The 23,548-nt window shown below is 43.6% G+C and overlaps 1 protein-coding gene across 2 annotated transcripts in view; it reads right to left on the bottom strand.

Annotated features, from left to right (window-relative positions):
- The window catches only part of LOC147441144 (uncharacterized), a 59,920-nt gene extending 42,335 nt beyond the window's left edge, over positions 1-17,585 (bottom strand). The window contains exons 1-2 of one of the 2 annotated variants that reach the window (XM_086482850.1): positions 17,430-17,540; positions 811-1,131 (exon numbers count right to left, since the gene is read on the bottom strand). The gene's annotated coding sequence lies outside the window, so the exon portion shown is untranslated. Of the gene's footprint in view, positions 1-810; positions 1,132-17,429 lie in introns of both variants that reach the window. The other variant, XM_086482849.1, reaches the window with a different exon arrangement.
- Between the last annotated feature and the right edge of the window lie 5,963 nt (positions 17,586-23,548).

Raw genomic sequence — 23,548 nt, 5'->3', positions numbered from 1 at the left:
TTCTGTTGAAAGTACTACAGCCCATGGCCTACATATACACACATGACATAACCTGCTTATCAAATAGTAGCATAATCTGCTTGCCTGCCAAAGTCGTTACTTGAATCACCGTGCATAGACAAGACCACTAGAGCGATGATTGAAAGAGCACAAGGAACCAAGATGGCCTATAATGTTAAGTTCCATAAGCTTTCCACATGCTGTGGAAGCCGCTCAGATGCATACATATGATTATCTATTGAATAAGCAGAGATGGAAGGAAGTGACACAATGCATGACCAAGAGACTCAAAAGCGAATGCCTCACTCAAAATAACACGTGCCAGCGGCAAAAAGGGAAGAGGAACATTAAGAGACTGATAAGCCAGCACAGATCCTACAAATAAATACCAAACCATAATCAAAATTTTGCCACAACGGTTATCGTCCCATCCAGGCAATGCCCACAAGAACTTGTTGCCAGACACCTTAAAATTCCACCTTCAAACAAGACAAAAGAACACAAGGACAGGGATGGCACTCAGAGAAATGTTGTGGCATCCATGGCAAAACATAAATGAAAAAGCATAAAAAGTTGAAGTCCGTTTTTGCTCAAAAAGAATGCACAAGCAGCTTACCAAATGAGTCCCTATTTTACTTAAGAACACCTAATGAAGATATCCATCCACCAAAATTCCTGGAGAAAAATCATACTTGGCACTTCGTAAACCGCACCCTTTTTTACACCATTTTGTCTCCCATTCAATGAATCATCAGCATGAACTACAAGAAAGCATGGGAGTACTTGATCAGTCTTTTCACACGTGTCAACCTGCAGTTGACGCTTGTCCTCCGCTCTGGCAAACTTTCCCGCCGGAAATTTGCCCAAATCTTCATTCTTTTCTTCAGTTCCCGCACCGAATTTCAACTTTTCTTTGCCTTCATCCCAAGAGATGTTATCTTTGTCAAATTCTCCACGATAACCCGTGTGTAATCTGGGGTTCTTTGTGGATTATGCCTTGTAAGACAGAGCGATGAAGACGAGAGCGCGCCCGATGCGCGACGTACGAAGGGTGGGAGTGGCTAATAAGTCCGAGGTCGGGACACAGATTCTTTCACAAAAACTTGTGCGCGCCGCAAAAAGGATCGGATCCTGCGTAGAAGAACAATCTTTTTGAGCTCTGATACCATTGTTTCAAGCTTGGGCACGACAAAAACTTCAAAATCACTGAACTTTAATACAGAGAGAGAGAGAGAGAGAGAGAGAGAGAGAGAGAGTCGACATGGCATGAAGGAGTTCCACGCCCAAAAGCATTGGCGCCAAAGACTCGCGCCCCTTTCGGTATTTCTTTATTTATTGATCACAACCAGGTACAACTCCAAGGGTCCTCTGCTCTCAGACTCTACGTCCAGATGCTCTACAGAGTGAGGCCCCAAGGGCTCTTATAAACAGATGCCCAAAAGCAATCGATTCAAAAGCACTTCCCCCCAAAAGCATCTGCTCTCAAAAGCTACCGTTGGAGATTCCCAAAAGCAGCCAACATAATTTATGAAAATCCATACAGCCTGCCACGTGGCACCTGCTGCGCAAGTCGCAGAAATTCAGTACAGCCTACCATGTCCCATCACCCAAAGGTTGTCGCCTTGCTAACGCTCCAACCACCTCTACTTGAGAAAGTGAGCAAGGAGTGTATTAACACATTTGTCAAAGATGGCGATGCGGAAGCGTAGAGCAATTGGGAAGAATACGAGAGAGAGAGAGAGAGAGAGAGAGAGAGAGAGAGAGAGACTGTCGAACCAACCAACCTTGGCAATGAATTGATGATAATACAATGGGGCTAGGTGTGATTATATAGCCACCTCAGTAAATTGCCCTCCCTAGACTTTGACAAATAAGTGAAATAAATACATAAAAGCCAAAATAAATATTAAGATCACATTGGTGGTTCACTTGAGATGCCATAACTTTAACACCCTCTCTACAACTCATAGTGGACATAAATAGTGAGACCAAGTCGATGAAGAAGCTACCATGGACACCCCAAAAGTGGCCACCAACTGGGTACACCTTGGTTTCACTACACTTTGTACCTTAGAAGAATGCCATTTTGAGCATCGGTTGCCTTTTAGAAAATTAAATTGTAGACCATACTAGGTCCAAGAATCCCCATTCGTGAACTTTGAACACATAATGTCCAAAATACTTTTAGATAATGAACTTTGCAACGCATCCTGTCCATAATCCGACCAACAACAATAGATTGGTTCCTTGCCAGATGCATGTGCCTTGAACTCCGACCCACGGGTTCAAACAACGATAACTAAAGGTCCAAATTAATTATAGGGAGCATTGCTTGCCCCTCTACCACTCACAAGCCTCTCTCTGGTTGAAGCTAGTGGCAGCAACTGCCTCTTGACTAGAAATCTGGTGTCCTGGCCACTGCGGTCGCCACCACATGTGCCATGCCGATCTCTGTCAAATCTTTATCACCGTTATCTCTATCCAGCTTGCCTTTCCCTTTGTTTCTTTGTGAGTTCTTGTGTTAGGTGCAACGGAATGAATGTTTGAACTTTGCTCAAGATGAGTGCTCCGAACTGTGCTCAAGGTTCCTTTTGTTCTTATGGAAGATAGAGCCTTCCGTTCTTAATGAGAGAGTGCAGTGATCACAAACAAGTGAATGGACATTGTGCGTGCAAGTGTATGAGACTGAGAGATAAAGAGAGAAGAGAAATACGACACCAGAGACGTAAAACCCTCCTCCAAAGGCCCCACTCTCGTCGGCGAGAGCGATCTACTATTGATTGCATAAACTGGTACAAACTGAATGCATGTGACTGATGCAAGTCTATGCTAGATCGATGACGACGACAGTGATGGCGAGACTGATCTAAAGGCTGAATTCGGCTACTTTGGTACTGCTGTCCAAAAACGTTGAGGGCTGAAATCTGAGTTCACCTTGCTGCTGTCCCAAAAACGCTAGAGGCTGAAATGGTCTGTTGGTTTTAGGGCTGAATTCATTGGGTGCTTATCTGTTGTTTTCGGGGCGATCAAGCATGCTGAAATTTGTTGTTTTGGGGGCGGTCAAGCAAGCTGAAAAACGCTAGATGTTGTGGACTCTTAGGCGATGATGATAGGGTTGAAAACGCGAGACGATTGGGATGGCGATCTGGGCTCCAAAACGCTAGGGCTGCAAATCTGCTGGCGATGATACTTTATGGAAAACGCTAGGGGAGAGAGGGTCTTTGCTTGAAGGAGAAAACCGCCACCAAGGTTCTTGCATGAGAAGTTGCGTGTTGAGCGGTGGAGCTCCTGCTGCCTCTTCTGCCAAATAGTGCTAGTTTAGGTTTGCTTATATACAAACTTACTCAATTTGCCCTACCTACTTTCCAACAAAAGTCACTTAAAAATAATGAGTGAAAAATGTCAAAAACAGGTAAAATAGGCTAAATGCACTGGAAAATTCCCCTGAAGGATTTTGATGGATTCTGATGGGAATGCTTATGATCATGCTGTGTGCAACCAGAGGATATGCATCTACACTAAGTGACTGGGCATGCACGGTCTACGAATAGACTCACAAAAGTGTCATATCACTTCTAATCTAGACTAGCTGAACTGACTGAACCCTTGTCGTGTTGTAGCTTGTCGACGGACACATAGGGTTGGATGTGTCACGTGGCATCCCCTCCTTTTCAAAGTGAGGTACTGGTACCGAACTGTATGGCATCGAGGGAGATCGCCAATAGCATCCGGAATCCTGGAAGGACTCTTCGCCGGCCCACTCGGATGTGTGGGTCGTGCGGTACTTGAACTTCAAAAAGGTCTGCAACGCTTGCTTCTTTGGGCCGCACCGAAAGCGACACAAAATCTTGTGTGGCTCCTTCAATGCTTCAACTTCGTCGAAAGTCATACTTCTTTCTTCTTCAAGAATCTCCATGGCTGAAAATTCCTGAAACCATTTCCAACACAAAACCATGAACATACCTATTCCATGTAAAGTGACTAGAAAAAATCTTGTCTTCCTCAAAGACTGTGCATGCAATGTAGATGAACAAAGAGACGGAGTGCCAAACCGTTCACCACATACACGCAAACAATGAGATCGAATCTTGTGTTTTTGATCTAAATCAATCAACTGTGGCAAATCACAACGGAAATGTCCATGCTTGATGCTCATACTTTCATGTGCTCTTTCTACAAATGTATCATGCCAAGGAAGAGACATGGAATGTGACTTCCTTACATACATACTTTTCAGCTTTTCATGAATAATCCACATACATATCCGTGCCCATTCATGAGTGAAACGTGCTCAACGTACAATATGTCATGCCTAGGAAAAGGGATCACATAAAGACGCTGACGAAAATACAAGAAACGATCACGAATGAAACACTCAAACAATGCATGCGTACTAATCATGCGAACACATAATACTTCCTGTGAGGATTCTTTGAACCAAGGCTCGAGAGCCAAGATCGATCTTTCCTGAGGGGGTTCTTTGGACCTAGGCTCGAGAGCCAAGATCGGGTCTTCGTGATTGATCGTCTCTGCAATGAAGTTAGCTTCACTAGAGAAAGTATCAACTAGCACATCATCCTTCTTGTGAACAATCACATCTTCTTCATGCAACTCATCATGCTTGTGAGAAATCACATCTTGATCATGCAAATCATCATGCTTGTCAGTGTCATCCAAATCATCAAGCTCATCATTATCATCCAAATAATCATGCTTATCATTATCATTCAATTCATCATGCTTCTCATAATCATGCAAATCCTGTGTGTCATGCTTTGGAAAAGAAGAGACTGAGAGAGTTTCCTTCTCCTAAATCCGTTCGATCTTGTCCTGCACATTAGCAATGAGAGAGGGAGAATGAACAACTTCCTTTCCATGAATGACCATGGGAGAGTCACTTTTGGCATTGAGAGTGAAAGTGTTAGTCCCCCCAATCAATGAGAGGGTTATGCTCACGAAACCATCGAATGCCCAAAATCATATCACATCCTGAGAGAGGAGAGACTAAAAATTTTCTACGGAAAGCAGCTTGTTGAATTGTAAACAACACACCAAGACACTCTTGCGTGATGAGAGAGTCCATACCGAGAACAAAGCCAAGACCTCGAGAGGAGATTTCTAACTAGCCTCTAGGCGGGATCTCTCAACAAGAGAGGGACTGATCACATCATGCATACTACCTGGGTTAAACAATATGACAAAACGCTGCCCCGTCATATGATCATATTACATAACATTTAATGAGAGAATCATCAATGGGAGGGTCATGAGAAACTTGGGACACACTCGTGTTATCAGTGATTGCATTGACAGAGGAAGTGGGTTCTGTGGATTCTTTAGATTCATTTGATTCAAGCTTAAGACATGTTCTTTTTATGTGACCCTTAATGTGACAATAAAAACAACGACCTTTCTTAGAATAAGTGCTTTGCTCTTCCAACGTGATGTATCCTCCTAAAATTCCTTGTGCTACCTTTTCATCTGGAGTAAGCTTAGGTTTAGCAATTGTGTTAGCCTTACCCTTAGGTTCATTGGAAGAATTCTTTTCTGAGACACTGTTGGAAGATTGGTTAGAAGAGTTACCGTCCTTACCAGTCTTACCGTTCTTAGGATTCTGAGAAGTCTGCGAGGTACTTGTGGAGTCTTGTTCTCCTTAGGCTTTCCCTTGTTATACTTCATCTCCTGTGCGAGAGCGATCGCTACCGCCTTGTTGAGATCGATTGGATCGAGCACCTCGATATCGTACTTAATATACTCGTCCAATCCATAAAGGAATGCCTCTTTGCGCTCATCATCCAACTTGCGCAATTGAGTACCTAGCTGCAAAACACGATTAGAAAAAGACATAACCGGCATACCATTTTGCTTGAGAGCGCGCCAATCGTCCTTCAATCGTGCGAGGTACTGAGGTGGCATAAACCGCACCTTGAGCTTGTCTTGGAGATCAACCCAATTGAAGGAAAGGGGCGTGAATTCGTCGGCTTCCTCTAAGTGCGCGGCTAACTGTGCCTCTTGCCATGCGTGGTACCAATTAATGGCATCATTGACAAGGTACACGGCTGCCGTAAAAACCTTGCTATTCCCTGTCTTCTTAGTTGTCGCAAAATAAGCATTAAATTGATGCAACCAAGAATGAATAATTGTAGCATCCATCTTACCATCATACTTACTGAAAATCAACTTTTCTGTGATTAGGTTGTTGGAATCCGTATCGTGGCTTGCGCCACTTGAGGAACTCCCACGATCTTTGGTTGGTTCGAACTTCGGGGCAAGTACTTGTCGAACCAATTCTTGAGTGCGTAGTTCTCTTTGAGCCTCACGCTCGGCCTCCCAGACCGCTCGTCTTGCTTCAGCTTCCTCCTTTCTTTATGCTTTTCTTTCTTTTCGTTCGTCGCGCTCGCGTTCCAAGGCAATGCGAGTCGCTTCTTGTTTGGCCATCATGTCCATCATCGTCTTGACCATTGCCTCCATAGTATTAGGTACACTTTGTGGCGTAGATGGCGAAGAGGGAGGGTCGGAAAAATCTCTTGGTGGGGAGAACTCTTCGTCGCCTCTCTCATGCTCATCACCTGTATGCGAAGTATCCATTCCGCTTTGGGTGATGACCATGCACTATGATCTTTGGTTCTTAAGTTCACGAGGAACTTGGGTTCTTACGGGTCTTGGGTTCTTGGGTTCTTGAGGGTCTTGAGTTCTTGAGATTCTTGAGGGTCTTGAGGTTCTTGAGGTTTTCTTTCACTTGCAATCTATGTTAGAGAAGGATCTTCTCTTCACCCGAGTGCTTCTCTTTTCCGCGGGCGCACCCCTTTGCAGCCTTGCTGTCACAAAACGGGAGCGTACACGAGCACTTGAAAATCTGAAAATTAAAATACTTTGCAAATGTGAGAGAAGGGAGAAGATCGACACAGTATTGGGACCAGAAGATGGGCTGGTCCCCCCCCCCCCGTTAAGAGTATTCTTTATTCAGGGAGAATTCTTATACAAGCACGAGAACCCAAGGAAACCCCTCCGTTCTGTAATCTTAGACCCGAAGGTCGTGCTTTCCCGTAAAGGGCTTGGGCACAAGGCCGTTCCTTCCTGTAAGGGACTTAGGCGCGAAGCCGTACTTTCTCGTAAGGGGCTTAGGCGTGAAGCCGTACTTTCCCGTAGGGGACTTAGGCGCGAAGCCGTACTTCCCGTTAAGGGCCTTCCCGTAAGACGGGACATTCCTGCAAAACAAACCACACAAAGCAAAAATTCTCAGTGCGTATCAACACCTTATACCTGTCGCTCCTTGCTCGGAAAAGCGACCTCCGTGCTTCGTAGTCTCGTGATCTCTTGCGGCAGAGTCTTCTCTTGCTGATGTTGGTTCCTCCCGTGAGTGAGGGCATGTGGTGCTTTTATAGCTCCCTGACCACTGCACGAATAACTGCTCGCGTAGAGATCGCGGCCGGGTTTTTTTTTTTTTTTTTTTTTTTTTTTTTTGCGTTGTTCTACCCGAAATAGGGAGAGAGAATTCGATGGCTGGTTTTGTTGCTTTATCTTGTAAGTGGCTGCCCACTTATTAAGTGGGCGGCCGGCATATTTTAAAATTGGTATGAACCTGCCCAAAGACTCAATAAAACCTTATAAGTTAAAACCAATGCATTTAACAACACTTCCCAGGCGTCCTTGGATGCAACCACATGCACGAATGCAATGCAAACATAGATTCCTCGCGGAAAAGCGTCTGCCTTCCCGCGATTGTTCCTGCTTTTCGTAAAAAGCTTCATTGAACCCATCTTTATTCTTGTGCTTGCGTTCTTACGCGTATTTTCTTACTCAGTTCGGATTTCCTCCTTAGCCTACGGGATGCCCCCTTACTGATGCACCCGTCACCCATCATGTGACGCATCACGGACACTCGTAACCCGGCCCTTTCCACCGAACGTACGGAAACTCCTTCGCGATGTTTACCGTCACCCATCAAATGACACATCAGAGTTGTCCGTTCCTGATGGCAGTTCCTATAGCTACAATCTTTTAACAGTTCTTAGTGCACATAATAAAATATCCTAAAAAAGAAATTAATCATTAAAAATAAGAAAATAGTCCAATTAGCAACATCCCTCTAGCTTCTAAACAGTTGACCTCAACTGTAGTGCTTGGACATATACCCCCAGTACCTCGGGATAAGCTGCTAATTCCTCCTGCGTCATCCACTGAGCATCTAGATTCGAGTAGTTCTTAAACTTGACCAAATACTTCCGTGTTATCTTTCCGGATTTGAGAGGCCGCTCCTGATGACTTACTATCTGCTCCGGTTGGAGTATTTCTTCTGTTTCCTCAACCTCAGGAGGTTCCTCAGCACTAGGCTGGCTTGGAGGCGGTCCCACATACGGCCCGAGTAAACTGACATGGAAAGCATTATGGATCTTCCAATTAAGCGGTAGCTCTATTTGGAAGGTGACATCATTCACTCGCTCAGTGATCTTAAACGGCCCATAGTAACGGGTAGAAAGTTTTACCACCTTCCCCTTATGAGACGCTTGTTTCTTAAGTCTTGCCTTCTCAAACTTGAGTAAGACTAACTGTCCGACTGTTAAGTCTAGATTCCTTCTGTGCTTGTCTGCAGCTTTCTTATGCTTTTCCTGAGAGAGTAGAATAGCTCTCCTAACTAGCCCGTAGGCGGTGTCCAAATCCCGAACAAATTCATCTGCTGCAAAGATCTTATCCTTAGTTAAAAGGATGGGTGGAAGCAAAGGCTTACCATAAAGAATCTCAAAAGGTGCTTTCCCCGTCGATGAGTGTATGGTATTGTTATACGCATACTCGACAAGAGGCAAATATTTCTCCCAGTCAGATTGCCGGTCTGACACATAAGCTTTTAACATATCCAATACTGTGGAATTGGCTATCTCACTTTGCCACAGGCAAAGGTTGTAGCAACCCAGGCGTCTTATGCCAATCATACTTCACTTTTTGGCAAACCAAGCATTCCCTGACATACTTATCAATGTCTGCTTTAAGGCTAGGCCAAAAGAAATATCTTTCCATTGCTAAGGTCGTAGAGAGAATACCCCGATGACCCGCATAAGGCGAAGCGTGTGCTTCATCCATGATCTTCTTTCTTAATGGTTCCGCCACACATATGGCCTGATGGTGGTAGAGATAACCGTCCCGAATGGAATAGGGAAACTCATTCTCTCCACGATGTAGCTTTCCCCAGATGGTGGAGAAGTCTAGATCATTCGGATATAAATCCGGTAGTGCTTCTAATTCTTGGTGATACACCGAAGTGATAGCGTTCACCCTTGGCCGTCTAGACAATGCGTCTGCGACCACATTCTTACTCCCAGCCGTGTGAAGGATCTGGAAGTGAAACATAGACAAAAAGTTTGCCCACCTCATCTGCTTCTCAAATAGTTTCCTTTGCGTAAGAAAATACCGCAAACTCTGGTGATCAGTCTTGATCACAAAATCCGCTCCTAGAAGATAGTGCTTCCAGTTGGATAAGGCGTGAATCGCAGCCGAGAGTTCCTTTTCGTAGATTGATGCATGCAACTCTGCATCCTTAAGCCGTCTGCTTTCGTATGCCACTGCATGGCCTTCTTGGTTTAACACTGCTCCGATGCAATCGCCCGAAGCATCGCAGTGAATCTCAAATGGTTTCCTTAAGTCAAGCACTATCAAAATAGGTCCATGGCTTAGCAAGTACTTGAGCCGATCAAAAGCTCCTTGTTGTCTCGATCCCCATCTGAAAGGAATCTTCTTCTTTGGAAAATCATGAAGTGGTCCTGCTACATGAGCAAATCCTCGGACAAACCTTCGATAATATGAACATAATCCCAGAAAGCTACGTACATCATGTACCGTAGTGGGAAAATGCCAATCTTCTACCACTCGGATCTTGGCAGGATCCATACTCACTTGATTGTGGGAGACTATATGGCCGAGATAGTGTATCTCTGAGAGAAAGAACTCGCTCTTCTTTGCATTCACATGCAACTCATGCTTTCGCAATTCTTGAAACACTAAGTCTAAGTGCTTCCGATGTTCCTCTTCTGGCTTAGAGAAGATGAGTATGTCGTCAAAGAATACTCCCGTAAAAGCTCGATACGGGCTGAAAATGCGGTCCATCATGCGATTGAATGTCGCTGGAGCATTGGTCAAGCCGAAAGGCATTACCAAAAATTCATATAGTCCAAAGGTTGTGCGGAAAGCAGTCTTATGGACATCCTCAGGGGCTACCCGTATCTGATGATACCCACTCTTTAAGTCTATGCGACTAAAGACACTTGCACCCTGCAACTTATCAAGTATATCATCAATCCGAGGGATCCGAAAGCGATTCTTGATTGTGATCTTGTTTAAAGACCTATAGTCTATGCACATTCGAAACGTGCCATCTTTCTTCTGCACCAGTAGAACTGGAGAGCAGTAGGGTGAAGCACTTGGCCGTACTAACCCTTTCTCTAGAAGCTCGTTGACTTGCTTCAAAATTTCCTCTTGCTGAGCAAGACTCACCCGATAAGGGGTTTGATTGGGGGGCGAGCTACCCGGTATGAGATCTATGCGGTGATCTTCCGGGCGTACCGGAGGGAGTTCATCAGGAGTGTTTCCTTGAACATCTGGAATTGAGTTCGAGCTTGGTGGTGCGGGTTCCTTCCTTGCTTTCTCTTGCCTCGTAGAGGCTTGTTCTTGCCGTTGCTGCTTTAGCGGGCAGTCCGGTTTCATATGTCCTTTCTCGCCACAGTAGAAGCATCTTCCTTCCTCTCTGAAAGTTTGGAGTTAAGTAGGAGAAAGATACTTAGTTCGCTTGCCAGTGCCCTCTGGCTTCTTAGAATGATCATCGTCTCTAGATGGAGGACGTTTTTCTTCCTTGGCCCCCTTGGTCATCGTAGACCCCTCTTTGTCTTGCACGGTAAGTGCTATGCTCCATCTTTCTGGGCGTCCCAGTTGAGTGCAAATCCTCAGTAATGATTGTTGACTCCATCATCCTTTGAAGAGTATCAAGCGGATACACCTTCATACTCTTTCGAAGCTGCGGTTGGAGACCCGCTTCGAATTTTCTTTTCTTTTCCTCGTCGGCAATCTTCATGAAGGGAGTGACCTTCGGAAGAACCGACCAATACTTCTCCACATAAGTCGTTACTCTTTCATGTTCCTTCTGGGCAAGCCAATCCCATTCCTTCCGTATGTCCTGCTCGAAGTCAGGTGGAAGAAATTGTTCATAAAATTCAGATTTGAAGCTCTCCCAAGTTCTGGCCTGAGAACCTTCCAGAATCTTGGGTAGCCACCAATTACTTGCCGTTTCCTTGAGGTGCATCCCCACATGGCGTAATTTGGATCTTTCTGTGAAGTGCCCATTGGTAAAGGCGACTTCAAACTGTCTGATGAAGGACAGTGCTTTGGAGATGTCTCTCCGTCCATTGTAGGTTTCGAACTTGATGTCCTTGTCGCCCGATTTGAAGACTCTCATGCGATGTTGAGACTTGCGACCATGCTTCTTGAATCGAGATTTATCTTTAGGTTGATGTAGGATAGTGGCAGTAGTAGTGGCTTCCTTCTTCTGACGAGATGATCGAGAAGTAGAAGTATAATCAGGAGAGTAAGATGGAGATGAGATAGAGATGTCCTTGCTCTCGTCTAGCAAAGAGAGCGCTTTTTCCTTGCCTTTACTTGAAGTAGGCCGTTCATTCCGATCCGAAGATCCTTTGTGCGCCTCGGCACGTTCTTCTTCTCTTGCCTCCTGTGGTCTCATGCCAACAGTGTTGTCTGGATGCTTGGCTGCATCAGTTCCATTCGTTTTCTTCATTCCGCCCAAAAGTTTTTGGACGTCTGGCAACAGTAAGATTTGTTGCAACTCCGCAACCTGAGCTTGCACTTGTTGAAGCTCCTCTTCAACGCTTCTCCCTTGGCTCGACATGGTTCTTCCCGTTCTTCCCGGAATCGTCCTTCTTTGCAGAGAAAGAGAGGAGTCCAAGCTCTGATACCACTGTCACAAAACGGGAGCGTACACGAGCACTTGAAAATCTGAAAATTAAAATACTTTGCAAATGTGAGAGAAGGGAGAAGATCGACACAGTATTGGGGACCAGAAGATGGGCTGGTCCCCCCCCCGTTAAGAGTATTCTTTATTCAGGGAGAATTCTTATACAAGCACGAGAACCCGAGGAAACCCCTCCGTTCTGTAATCTTAGACCCGAAGGTCGTGCTTTCCCATAAAGGGCTTGGGCACAAGGCCGTTCCTTCCCATAAGGGACTTAGACGCGAAGCCGTACTTTCTTGTATGGGGCTTAGGCATGAAGCCGTACTTTCTCGTAAGGGACTTAGGCGTGAAGTCGTACTTTCCCGTAGGGGACTTAGGCGCGAAGCCGTACTTCCCGTTAAGGGCCTTCCTGTAAGACGGGAGATTCTTGCAAAACAAACCACACAAAGCAACAATTCTCAATGCGTATCAACACCTTGTACCTGTCGCTCCCTGCTCGGAAAAGCGACCTCCGTGCTTCGTAGTCTCGCGATCTCTTGCGGCAGAGTCTTCTCTTGCTGATGTTGGTTCCTCCCGTGAGTGAGGGCATGTGGTGCTTTTATAGCTCCCTGGCCACTGCACGAATAACTACTCACGTAGAGATCGCAGCCGGGGGTTTTTTTTTTTTTTTTTTTTGGCGTTGTTCTACCCGAAATAGGGAGAGAGAATTCGCTGGCTGGTTTTGTTGCTTTATCTTCTAAGTGGCTGCCCACTTATTAAGTGGGCGGCCGGCATATTTTAAAATTGGTCTGAACCTGCCCAAAAACTCAATAAAACCTTATAAGTTAAAACCAATGCATTTAACAACACTTCCCAGGCGTCCCTGGATGCAACCACATGCACGAATGCAATGCAAACATAGATTCCTCGCAGGAAAGCGTCTGCCTTCCCGCGATTGTTCCTACTTTTCGTAAAAAGCTTCATTGAACCCATCTTTATTCTTGTGCTTGCGTTCTTACGCGTATTTTCTTACTCAGTTCGGATTTCCTCCTTAGCCTACGGGATGCCCCCTTACTGATGCACCCGTCACCCATCATGTGACGCATCACGGACACTCGTAGCCCGGCCCTTTCCACCGAACGTACGGAAACTCCTTCGCGATGTTTACCGTCACCCATCAAATGACACATCAGAGTTGTCCGTTCCTGATGGCAGTTCCTGTAGCTACAATCTTTTAACAATTCTTAGTGCACATAATAAAATATCCTAAAAAAGAAATTGATCATTAAAAATAAGAAAATAGTCCAATTAGCAACACCTTGCCCTTACACCAAGGTTGCTTTTTCCCACCTCACGTCGATTGGCCGGCCGCCAAGTGCACGGTCCGCTCTCAATGAGTGAAAAGAGGCACAAGGGGAGGCTGGACAAGCCCTTCATTCCTGGGATTCCTGTCACTCTTCAAAAACACGATTAGGAATCGACACGCCCAAGTGAACTTGGGTTCGTGCGACCTCAACAAGCAAAAAAAATTGTGGTTCTTGTGGTTCTTTCCTTGAGTGATACAAAACACTGTCAAAGCTTTGATACCAATGTTAGGTGCAGCGGAATGAATGTTTGAACTTTGCTCAAGATGAGTGCTCCGAACTATACCCAAGGTTTCTTTTGTTCTTATGGAAGGGAGAGCCTTCCGTTCTTAATGAGAGAGTGCAGTGATCACAAACAAGTGAATGAACACTGTGCGTGCAAGTGTATGAGACTGAGAGATAGAGAGAGAAGAGAAATACGACACCAGAGACGTAAAACCCTCCTCCAAAGGCCCCACTCTAGTCGGTGAGAGTGGTCTACTATTGATTGCACAAACTGGTACAAATTGAATGCATGTGACTAATGCAAGTCTATGCTAGATCGATGACGACGATGGTGATGGCGAAACCGATCTAAAGGCTGAATTCGGCTACTTTGGTACTCCTATCCAAAAACGCAGAGGGCTGAAATCTGAGGTCACCTTGCTGCTGTCCCAAAAACCTAGAGGCTGAAATGGTCTGTTGGTTTTAGGGCTAAATTCATTGGGTGCTTATCTGCTGTTTTGGGGGCGATCAAGCATGCTGAAATTTGCTGTTTTGGGGGCGGTCAAGCAAGCTGAAAAACGCTGGATGTTGTGGACTTCCAGGCGATGATGATAGGGTTGAAAACGCCAGACGATTGGAATGGCGATCTGGCTCCAAAGCGCTAGGGCTGCAAATCTGCTGGCGATGATACTTTTTGGAAAACGCTAGGGGAAAGAGGGTCTTTGCTTGGAGGAGAAAACCGCCACCAAGGTTCTTGCATGAGAAGTTGCCTGTTGAGCGGTGGAGCTCCTGCTGCCTCTTCTGTCAAATAGTGCTAGTCTAGGTTTGCTTATATACAAACTTACTCAATTTGCCCTACCTACTTTCCAACAAAAGTCACTTAAAAATAATAAGTGAAAAATGTCAAAAATAGGTAAAATAGGCTAAATGCACTAGAAAATTCCCCTGAAGGATTTTGATGGATTCTGATGGAAATGCTTATGATCATGCTGTGTGCAACCAGAGGATATGCATCTACATTAAGTGATTGGGCATGCACGGTCTACGAATAGACTCACAAAAGTGCCAGATCATTTCTAATCTAGACTGGCTAGACTGCCTGAACCTGTCGTGCTGTAGCTTGTCCACGGACACATAGGGTTGGATGTGTCACGTGACATCTTGCATTTGTCTTTGATTTCAAACTCTCGAGCCGAACACAGCATCGAGTCACATGTATAACAGTAGTTTTCGAACCTCGTGGGTATCGAAGCAACTAAGTATTGGTACTGTCGTCCTAGTCAAGCTTGCCTTTGCCTCTATCCTCTAGCAAACTCGTCCATTTGCTTTTGGCTTCACAATCTCGAGCCAAACAATTTATCAATTTCCTTGAGGACTGTGGTTGAGCATAGGCCGCTAATTGGGTGACGGTCGATGTCCTATCCATAGCCATTTGTTGGTGTTGGTCGTTAGCGTCGTTGGCGCTCGAGCAAGGGGGGGGACATGTTGTGCGTACAAGATCTGGAAATGCTTCCTTCTTGTACTCCAAAAGATGGCCGCACAAAATTCCACCAAGCCGCTTCGCCCTAAGCCAATTCTCCTTCACACCTCTCTTTCCAAGCCGATACAACACGCCATCAAGACTCTTGCAAGTCATCTTCCCAAGGGAGGTCCCAAAACAATTGACCTCGCGAGCCTCTTTCACTTCTCCCAAAGTCGATAATGAAACCAAGGGGGCTCCAATGCCCTCTCTAAACTTCACCTTTGAAGCAACTAAGGAATCAAGGATGCCTCTTTCAAGTTGAGTGAACGGGTACATAAGGGGGGGTTTGTCGGCAATGAAAGGAAGTTGTCGCTAGTATGGAGGGCAGCACACTCGGCGTCTCAAAATACGTAGGGTTGAAGTTTCGGCACCACTAACTCTCAACCACAGACGGCGTTTCAAAACGCTTGGAGTAGAGCTTCGCACCGGCTAACTGTGCCCACCAGACAGCATCTCAAGAAGCTGGCGACATGGAGGAGATAGCCACACTGCATTTCACAACGTTGTCTAATAGGGTTGCTCCATGCCACTTGCATCCACCTTCGTGAATTGTTGGCAATGGACATGTTTCCCACCAGCGTTCTAAAACACTGCGTTTTCTGAAGCCGCCAACCACTTCATCGTTCCTCCACCGCAAGCTTAGCGCTCCAATTCTTCTTCTCCTCAACGGTGTTGATTCTCTCCACCTTGCTCTGATACCATGTCAAAGATGGCGATAGAGCAATTGGGGAGATTGGGATCACATTGGGCAGGTCACTTGAGATGCCATAACTTTAACATTGCCCAGAATCCCCAAGACTGCTCTAATACCAATTGTTGGAAATACATCTACAAAAATGTGCGCCAAGATAGAGAAGATGAACAAGAAGCTCAAGAGCACACAACATAGGAAGTAATCTTATTGAATGTGCTAATACAAAGATAAGGCTTGGGACATATATATAAAGCCAAGAGGAGAAAGTGCCCAAGTGATCAAGTGAATTAACAAGAATCACTACCATAATATAGTAACACAAACATCTTATGATTTATTTAGATCCTCAACCACATCTATCACAACTATCATGATTCTTCACTCAAGATTAGAGTGAATTGGCAATTGCAAAGAACCCAGTGTTTCATACTCGCACCAAGCACATTTGATTGGATCACCAACAAGGAGAGACTCTCTACATTAGAGATCAAGTGTTTCATACTCGCACCAAGCACATTTGATTGGATTACCAACAAGGAGAGACTCTCTATAGTAGAGATCAAGCTTGCTTGCGTGCATATGCCAAAGCAACCACTATAAAGGACGGGACGTTCAATTCGAGGTGTACAATATGCCTGCTAGACATATTTTTGAGAATCAAAAATAAAATACATCAACACTTTAATAAGGACAAATGAAGCGGATCATGCACCTCCTTAATGACTCTTCAATGTTTAACCATAACATACATAAACGAGCACCATGAAGCTCTAAAACACACTTGATAACTAGCAAAAGACATTAGAATAGAATATGTATCGAGCAAAAAAACGCTAGAATAGAAAACGTTTAAGACGTATTGTACGTTTCAATATAGAACGTCCCGTATTCTAAATAAAATACGTGTATTTTAGCTACTATGGCATATGCAAGACAACCCTACATGTCTTTTCACAAAGAGTCAGTCTTGTGAGAACTTCGAAACTCTTTGCAAAGCTTTGGGCTTATTGTCCTCTATGGATTGATCACATTTTATAAAACCAAGCACTTTCCTATGCGTGAGTGTCAAGTCTAGCTCTAAGCGCATCACTCCACACGAGATCAGTTACCAAGATATGCTTAAGTTTCTCCTTCCTTTCCTAGCTTTAAGTGCATTCCTACAACCCTGAATCCAACAAAGAGTTGGCAAGGCCTCAAATCGTAGAGATGCCTCAACCTCCTCTCTTCCGCCGCCACAAACACTAGTCCTCCTCCCACACCGTACACCAGATCATAAAGAGAAAATCACAAGGACCCGCTCTTAAAAAAGAATTCCTCTTAGAAGACCGGGTGGCAAAACAGGAAGTGACATCACAGACATATACAAGCTATCATCTCTCTATAGTGGCACCTACTTCTTGTACACTCTCCACCATATTGGCCTAGAGTTCTTGAGCTCTTCAATGGACTGCAGTAGAACAGATACTTCTTGTGCCTGGACTACAATACAGCATATACTAATTGCCACAGACAACTGGCCAGAGGCAGTACACCGAAGCGAGAGTCAAGGCCAAATTTATACGCTTAGGGATCGAAAGATGGCCTCTCTCTCTCTCTCTCTCTCTCTCTCTCTCTCTCTCTCACCCGCTGTGTGTATGTGTGTGTGTGTGTGTGTGTGTGTGTGTGTGTGTGTGTGTGTGTGTGTGTGTGTGAGAGAGAGAGAGAGAGAGTACCCACCTGGAGCTGCTTGAATCCGTAATGCACCTAGCCTAGGAATTGGAAGGATGGCGATCATTTTAGATTAACCTACAATTAACGACTTAGCCTACAGTAGAAGAAAACCGTAAATGCACTGGTCAAACTTAGTGAGAAGTTTGTAACCCTAAAATGGAGAGATTATCAATATTAGGTAGCTATGATTTTGATGCAAGTATGTGCCCACGATTCAAAACAAATTGAACATAAATAGTTGTGTTGATTTTGGACGACGCAGCCATAGGAGCCGTTGCTCTGTGTGTGTGTGTATGTGTGTGTGTGTGTGTACCTACAAATGAACTATCGATTAGAACGAGGTCAAAATAGTGCTAGCTACAGAGCTCCTTTTACCTCTCACACAAGTAGGAGGAAAGTGTTGGAAACCACTTTAAGTAAACATTTCTATCAAAAGACATTAATGCAAGGCACATTTGTGCACATTCTAGACTGCCATTGATTAAACACACCACACAAATGATTGTAGACAAGTGTGCAGCGGGAGGTGGCGTTATTCCCTATTAGCAACAGGCTAACCCAGCAAGACAATTTTAAACATTTTTTTGCCCACATTTGTAATTTCCATCAATTTTATATAAAAATCCCGTCATGTCCAAATATATAAATTTGATCATGATTTCAAGAATGTAAAGTCGTTAGTTCCACATTCTATTCATTCCCAGGTCATGTCTAGTTCCTACTTACCCAAAATTGAGCAAGTTTTGCATTCCAAAACCTTATGGTGAAGGTATAAAATCCAATTTTTGTAAAACATTTGTAAGTTCTTTTTGCATAAACAAACGTATGACACTATTACAGAGCACTGTGTACTCTCTTCTTCTTTCTCAAGCTTTTAACTCTCATACGAATGGTCCGTTTGGAGCGTCATCTGCTCCATTGCGTTTGCAAGTGAAATCCCTACACGACATTGTAAGTTTCTCTCAATAAATTTATGGTTTTCTTGTAGCTAGTTCTCTATTAATAAGTCAAGTTTTACATATCTGAATCACATTTTATGCATAGGAGGGGTATTAGAATAGCATTGTCAAGCTTTAGGGTGCATTTGGAACCGAAAATAGTTAGGTCAAATCCGGCTTGTAGATAATAAACGTGATTTTGACAAGTGGTCAAAAGGGGGATTTAAAGCCATAGACGTGTGTCTTTCGTCATTGTCTATCCATCCTAGAAGTTTGGTTGTGTTTGGACTTCGTTTTCTTGGTGAATTAATGGGATTTACTTGCGGAAGTCTCTATTAGTTTTTGTTGCCTGACATGCAATAGATAAGGATCAAGTGTGTTTTCCAAGAGCCTATTGAAAACCTCTTGTAGCCTTCATACACTAGTCGAGTTGACTCCATCCCACGGTATGACAATTATGGACGTGGTTCTCACGGTCTCCAATTAGATAGAGAGGCTTGGCAACCAGCGATGTTATATTTTGCCGTCATTGCTAGGGACGAGGCGACCTAAATTAGGGAAAATCTGAGTACTCAGTAATACTGTCCATAACTTCCTCTAGGTTCACCTCGAGTCAAAAACCAACTTTTGGAAATTGCACGGTCGAGGTATGTCTACTTCAACTGTGTAGAGGTATCTTGGGAGTAATCATACTTGCCGAGGACCTTTAGGCTTTGATTATGTCGTTATTGAGTGGTTGATGGCTTAAGCTATGTCAAAGTCTGAGAAATAACACTCATTTCAAAAAGAAAAACGAAAAAAAATGAGTGTTGGTAGACACTTTCCACTACCTTTTGTTGATTTTACTAGGAGTAGGGTAAGTAGATATCGAGGTGGATTTCTAACCTATCTCACCCTCTAAATTGTGCATTAGTGAAGTGCTTTATAAAATTTAAGATTTTTCAAGTACGAAACTCGTGAGGTGAGCTCAAGAGATCAAAAACAACATTTGTGGTCAACATTGATTTTGGAAAAGCTGTGGAAACTCATTACTAAGTCAAAAATCATCTTTTGAGAAAAATTTCAAGGTTTGGCTAAAAAAGATATTATTATTATTAGTTATTTATTCACATTAAAATAATTGGGTGGTTCTCTCTTTTGCAATTAAATGTTTAAGCAATGGGATATTGCTACTTGGGTAGCACCATATAGAAAATTTTAGCTTCCCTGACAAGCAAGACACAAAACTGTCACATCTCCATTGAAAGAGATTCTTCGTGCAACCAAACCCCAAAGCACATATGGAATATTCTCATCACCTTGCACTTTCCACATTGTCATTGTCTATACTTTCCAACAACTTCATTCGTCATTCCTTTGCAAGTCACTTGGCAAATGTGTCGTAAAATCTTGTATTCAAGCAAAATGTAGTTAGTTTAGGTAATTTCTAGACATGGAGTTTCAAGTCTCTCAATCTAGTACGATAGTCACCCCTGCACCAAGAGCATTTAAGTAAGTTCATAGGTAGCAACAAATATTTGTCTTGGAGGTGAAGAATACACATCCTACCATCCTTTATGAGGAGAAAGATTCTAAAGGACTACATAGAGAATAAGAAGAAAGGGAAGAGATGATACAAAGAAGACATGGTTGATATAGAGAAGGCATGGATGAATATGCTACCAGCACACACTATATTGGATTACTACTATGAGCTAGTGTGCCATGATTACTTATCAATAGGAAAATTGCTCAATATAACTCATGAAGATTCATGGAGTGCAAGTACTAAGCAATACATCAAGCTCTAAGAGACCTAGTATCCGCATCTCACCAAGAATTTTCTTACCCTTTGGAAAAAACATTCACTGCAATACATCTTGTAGAAATATTTCACAAATCGTTTGTTCAAAACAATATAGGGCCACATGACCTCGCTCCTTTAAAGTATATCCCACGATCACGTTCCACAATGAATACTATCATTGAATATGATATGTTCTAATTGAAAGTAACTGTACTTGAATTTTGCATTGTACGTGTATCCCATCTATTTGGTTACAGTTCATTCAGTGTCTAAACTTCAAAATATCAAGGAAAAGGAGAGCTAACAGATTTAAACAGTAATGAAATCCACAAACATAGTTTTCAATAGATCATTATCAATGCATTATGTGCTCATGTGTTGTGTCCCTAAATGCTAGAATTAGGGTTGCAAGAAAACACACACAGCTTGGAGAAGACGAAGGAAGCTCAAGGCACACACGAGAGAGTGTATTACTTGGTGTGCAATAGAAAGATAGATAACCCTAGAATGAATGGGCGTATATACAATGCACGGCGGAAAAAACCTCCTAAAGAGGGGAAAAATGCCCTAGCAGTCCTAAATGTGTTCACACACATCACTGGTGGAATTAGGGTTGCAAAAAAACACACACAACTTGGAGAAGACGAAGGAAGCTCAAGGTGTTACCATATACATGTGGTAGTGATATGTGTGAACACACTTAGGACCACCGGGGCTTTTTTTCTCCTCTTTAGGAGGTTTTCCCCTCCGTGCATGGTATATACGCCCATTCATTCTAGGGTTATCTATCTTTCCATTTTGTACTAAGTAATACACTCTTTGTTGTGTGCCTTGAGCTTCCTTCGTCTTCTCCAAGATGTGTGTGTTTCCCTGCAAGCCTAATTCCAGCAATTGGTATCATAGCAGGTTGCATCCTCCCAGGCTTAGTCGCCAGCAGCTCTAGCACACGCCTGCTCACTTTCTCCAATTTTAGTGAGCTTTGGCGAGCGTTAGGAAGTCGACAAAATTTTCGGGAGAGCTCGTAAAGCATAGTCTGCTCAAAATTTTTATTCGGCCTCCGTTTCCACTACAGGCAGTACTGCATAGGCTATTTCGTCATTTTGTGTAGAATTTCTATCAATGCCTTTTTTTGCATAAAAGGCCCCTTGCAGTCTTCTACGGTTTGTGCTATATAGTGCATGTTGTTTTCGCTTCGTTTGTCCTCTTTTCAGGCAGCTTTCACATCAGGTGTAGCATTTACCATGGCTGACAACAACACAAATGTGTTCAAGATGTTTGTTGCTGCTGAGGACAGATTGGATGGGAACAATTACCCTATGTGGGCTTACATGATGTAACATCTTCTCGTGTCAAAGGGCGTCTGGAATATGGTGCAGGGCATTGATGTACGTCTCGGTTCTGAGGATGTAGGCGATGTTGAGGATGTTGTAGGTCTTGCTACAAGGATTGATGTTGTTAGAGTTGTTTTGTCTACGTCAAAACAAGCTCCTTGGGATGTAAAGGATGTGCATGCTCATGTGTTGATTGCATTGTCTATGAAGCGCATCATTACTCCTCACGTTCGTTCAATGAATCTGCAAAACAGGCTTGGGGTATTCTGGCTGGTCTTTACGCAAGCCCCAATGAGGAAAATATTGCATTGTTGTGTAAAGAGCTGGAGTCAAAGATTATGCATGAGGAAGATGATATGGACACTTTCCTTGCTGGTGTCAAGGATATCAATGACCAACTTATTTCTGCAGCTGAAGTCATTTCAGACAGTTCCCTTGTGCAGACTGTTCTTGATGCCTTGCCAGACTCTTACTAGACTTTTGCTAGTATTGACCCAAAGAAATCTTGAAGTTGTCAAGTTTGATGCATTGTGTACATTGCTACTGCAAGCATGATCACTTGATCAAGAAGTGTCCTAAATTGAAGGCCAAAGAGACTAAGAAGAAAGATGGTGGTTCCACTGCAAATGTTGGTCCCACTACAAATGCAAATATTGTTGAGTCTTCTATGAAAGGAGACTATGATGCTGATGCTGATGCAGAATGGGCTTTTATTATAGAGTGTACCTATAATCCTGTTGTCCATGATGCATGCATGTCAGTTGCACATGTGTGGTATTTTGACAGTGGTGCTACAAAGCACATTACCTCACATCGTGATTTGTTCACCTCTCTTGAGTCTGTCTCTCATGGGAATTTAGTTACTTGTGCCAACAATGCCTCTTATCCGGTTCAGCGAGTTGGAAAGATTGTGCTTACTACTGCAAATGGCAGTTCTTTCACACTTGCTGATGCACTTTATGTACCTGGGATCAAGAAAAATCTTTTGTCTGTATCTGCAGTTGCTAGACTTGGACTTGTAGTCAAGATTGTGGATGACAGATGTACAATACATGTTCTCAGTTTTAGTGATGAAATTGTTGCATCTGGCATATTATGTCGTGGGTTGTATAAGCTCACTTTGTATGACAAGTGTGGGCAAAAATTTGCAAATGCAGTTTTGGATTCAAAGGCTATTTCAGATGCAAAACTTTGGCATGCACGTTTTGGTCATCTGAATTTTGCCAGTTTGCTGTGTTTGCAAAAATCTAATATGGTTGCTTCTTTGCCGCCTCTTGAAGCACCTATCAAACACGTTTGTGAAGGCTATATTTTGGGTAAGATGCAGTGTTCTAAGTTTCCAAAGGATGGTTCAATTAGGGCCACATGCAGGTTATAGCTTGTGCATAGTGATGTTTGTGGGCCCATGCAAACTCCATCCTTGGGAGATTACCTTCACTTTCTGACTTTCATTGATGATTACTCCAGGCATGCATGGGTATCTTCGCTTAAAGCGCAGTCCAAAGTATTTATGTGCTTCAAACAATTTTTGGCTATGGCTGAAAATATCTCGAAATGTAATATGGGCACCTCCGTTCCGATCGAGGGGGGGAGTATATGTCTCATGAATTTAATGCATTTCTGGCTAGTCATGGGATAAAACACCAATGTATAGTGTCTTATACGCCTCAGCAAAATGATGTTGATGAGAGGAAAAACAGGTCACTTACGGAAATGGCATGATGTATGGTCAAAAGTCAAGCTTTGCCGCATTCTTTTTGGCTTGAGGCCATCATGTGTGCCACTTATGTACTAAACAGGTTTCCTACGAAAGCTTTATAGTCTATTACTCCATATGAAGCATGGTGTGATAGAAAGCCTTCTATTGAGCACATGCGTGTTTTTGGCTTTTGGCATATGCTTTGGTGCCACAAACACAACGCAAAAAATTGGATGATAAGACTGTAAAATGTATTTTTGTTGGTTATAGTGGTGAAAGTAAAGGTTACAGGTTGTATCATCCGCAAACAAAGGGCGTATCTTGGTCTCACGGGATGTTGTTTTTGTGGAAGATTCTGTTCAGCCCTTGCT

The sequence above is a fragment of the Adiantum capillus-veneris genome, chromosome 15 (genome assembly GCF_014529385.1).
Source record: "Adiantum capillus-veneris isolate H3 chromosome 15, ASM1452938v2, whole genome shotgun sequence".
Taxonomy (NCBI): domain Eukaryota; kingdom Viridiplantae; phylum Streptophyta; class Polypodiopsida; order Polypodiales; family Pteridaceae; genus Adiantum; species Adiantum capillus-veneris.
This window is presented reverse-complemented; position numbering and strand designations above follow the sequence as displayed.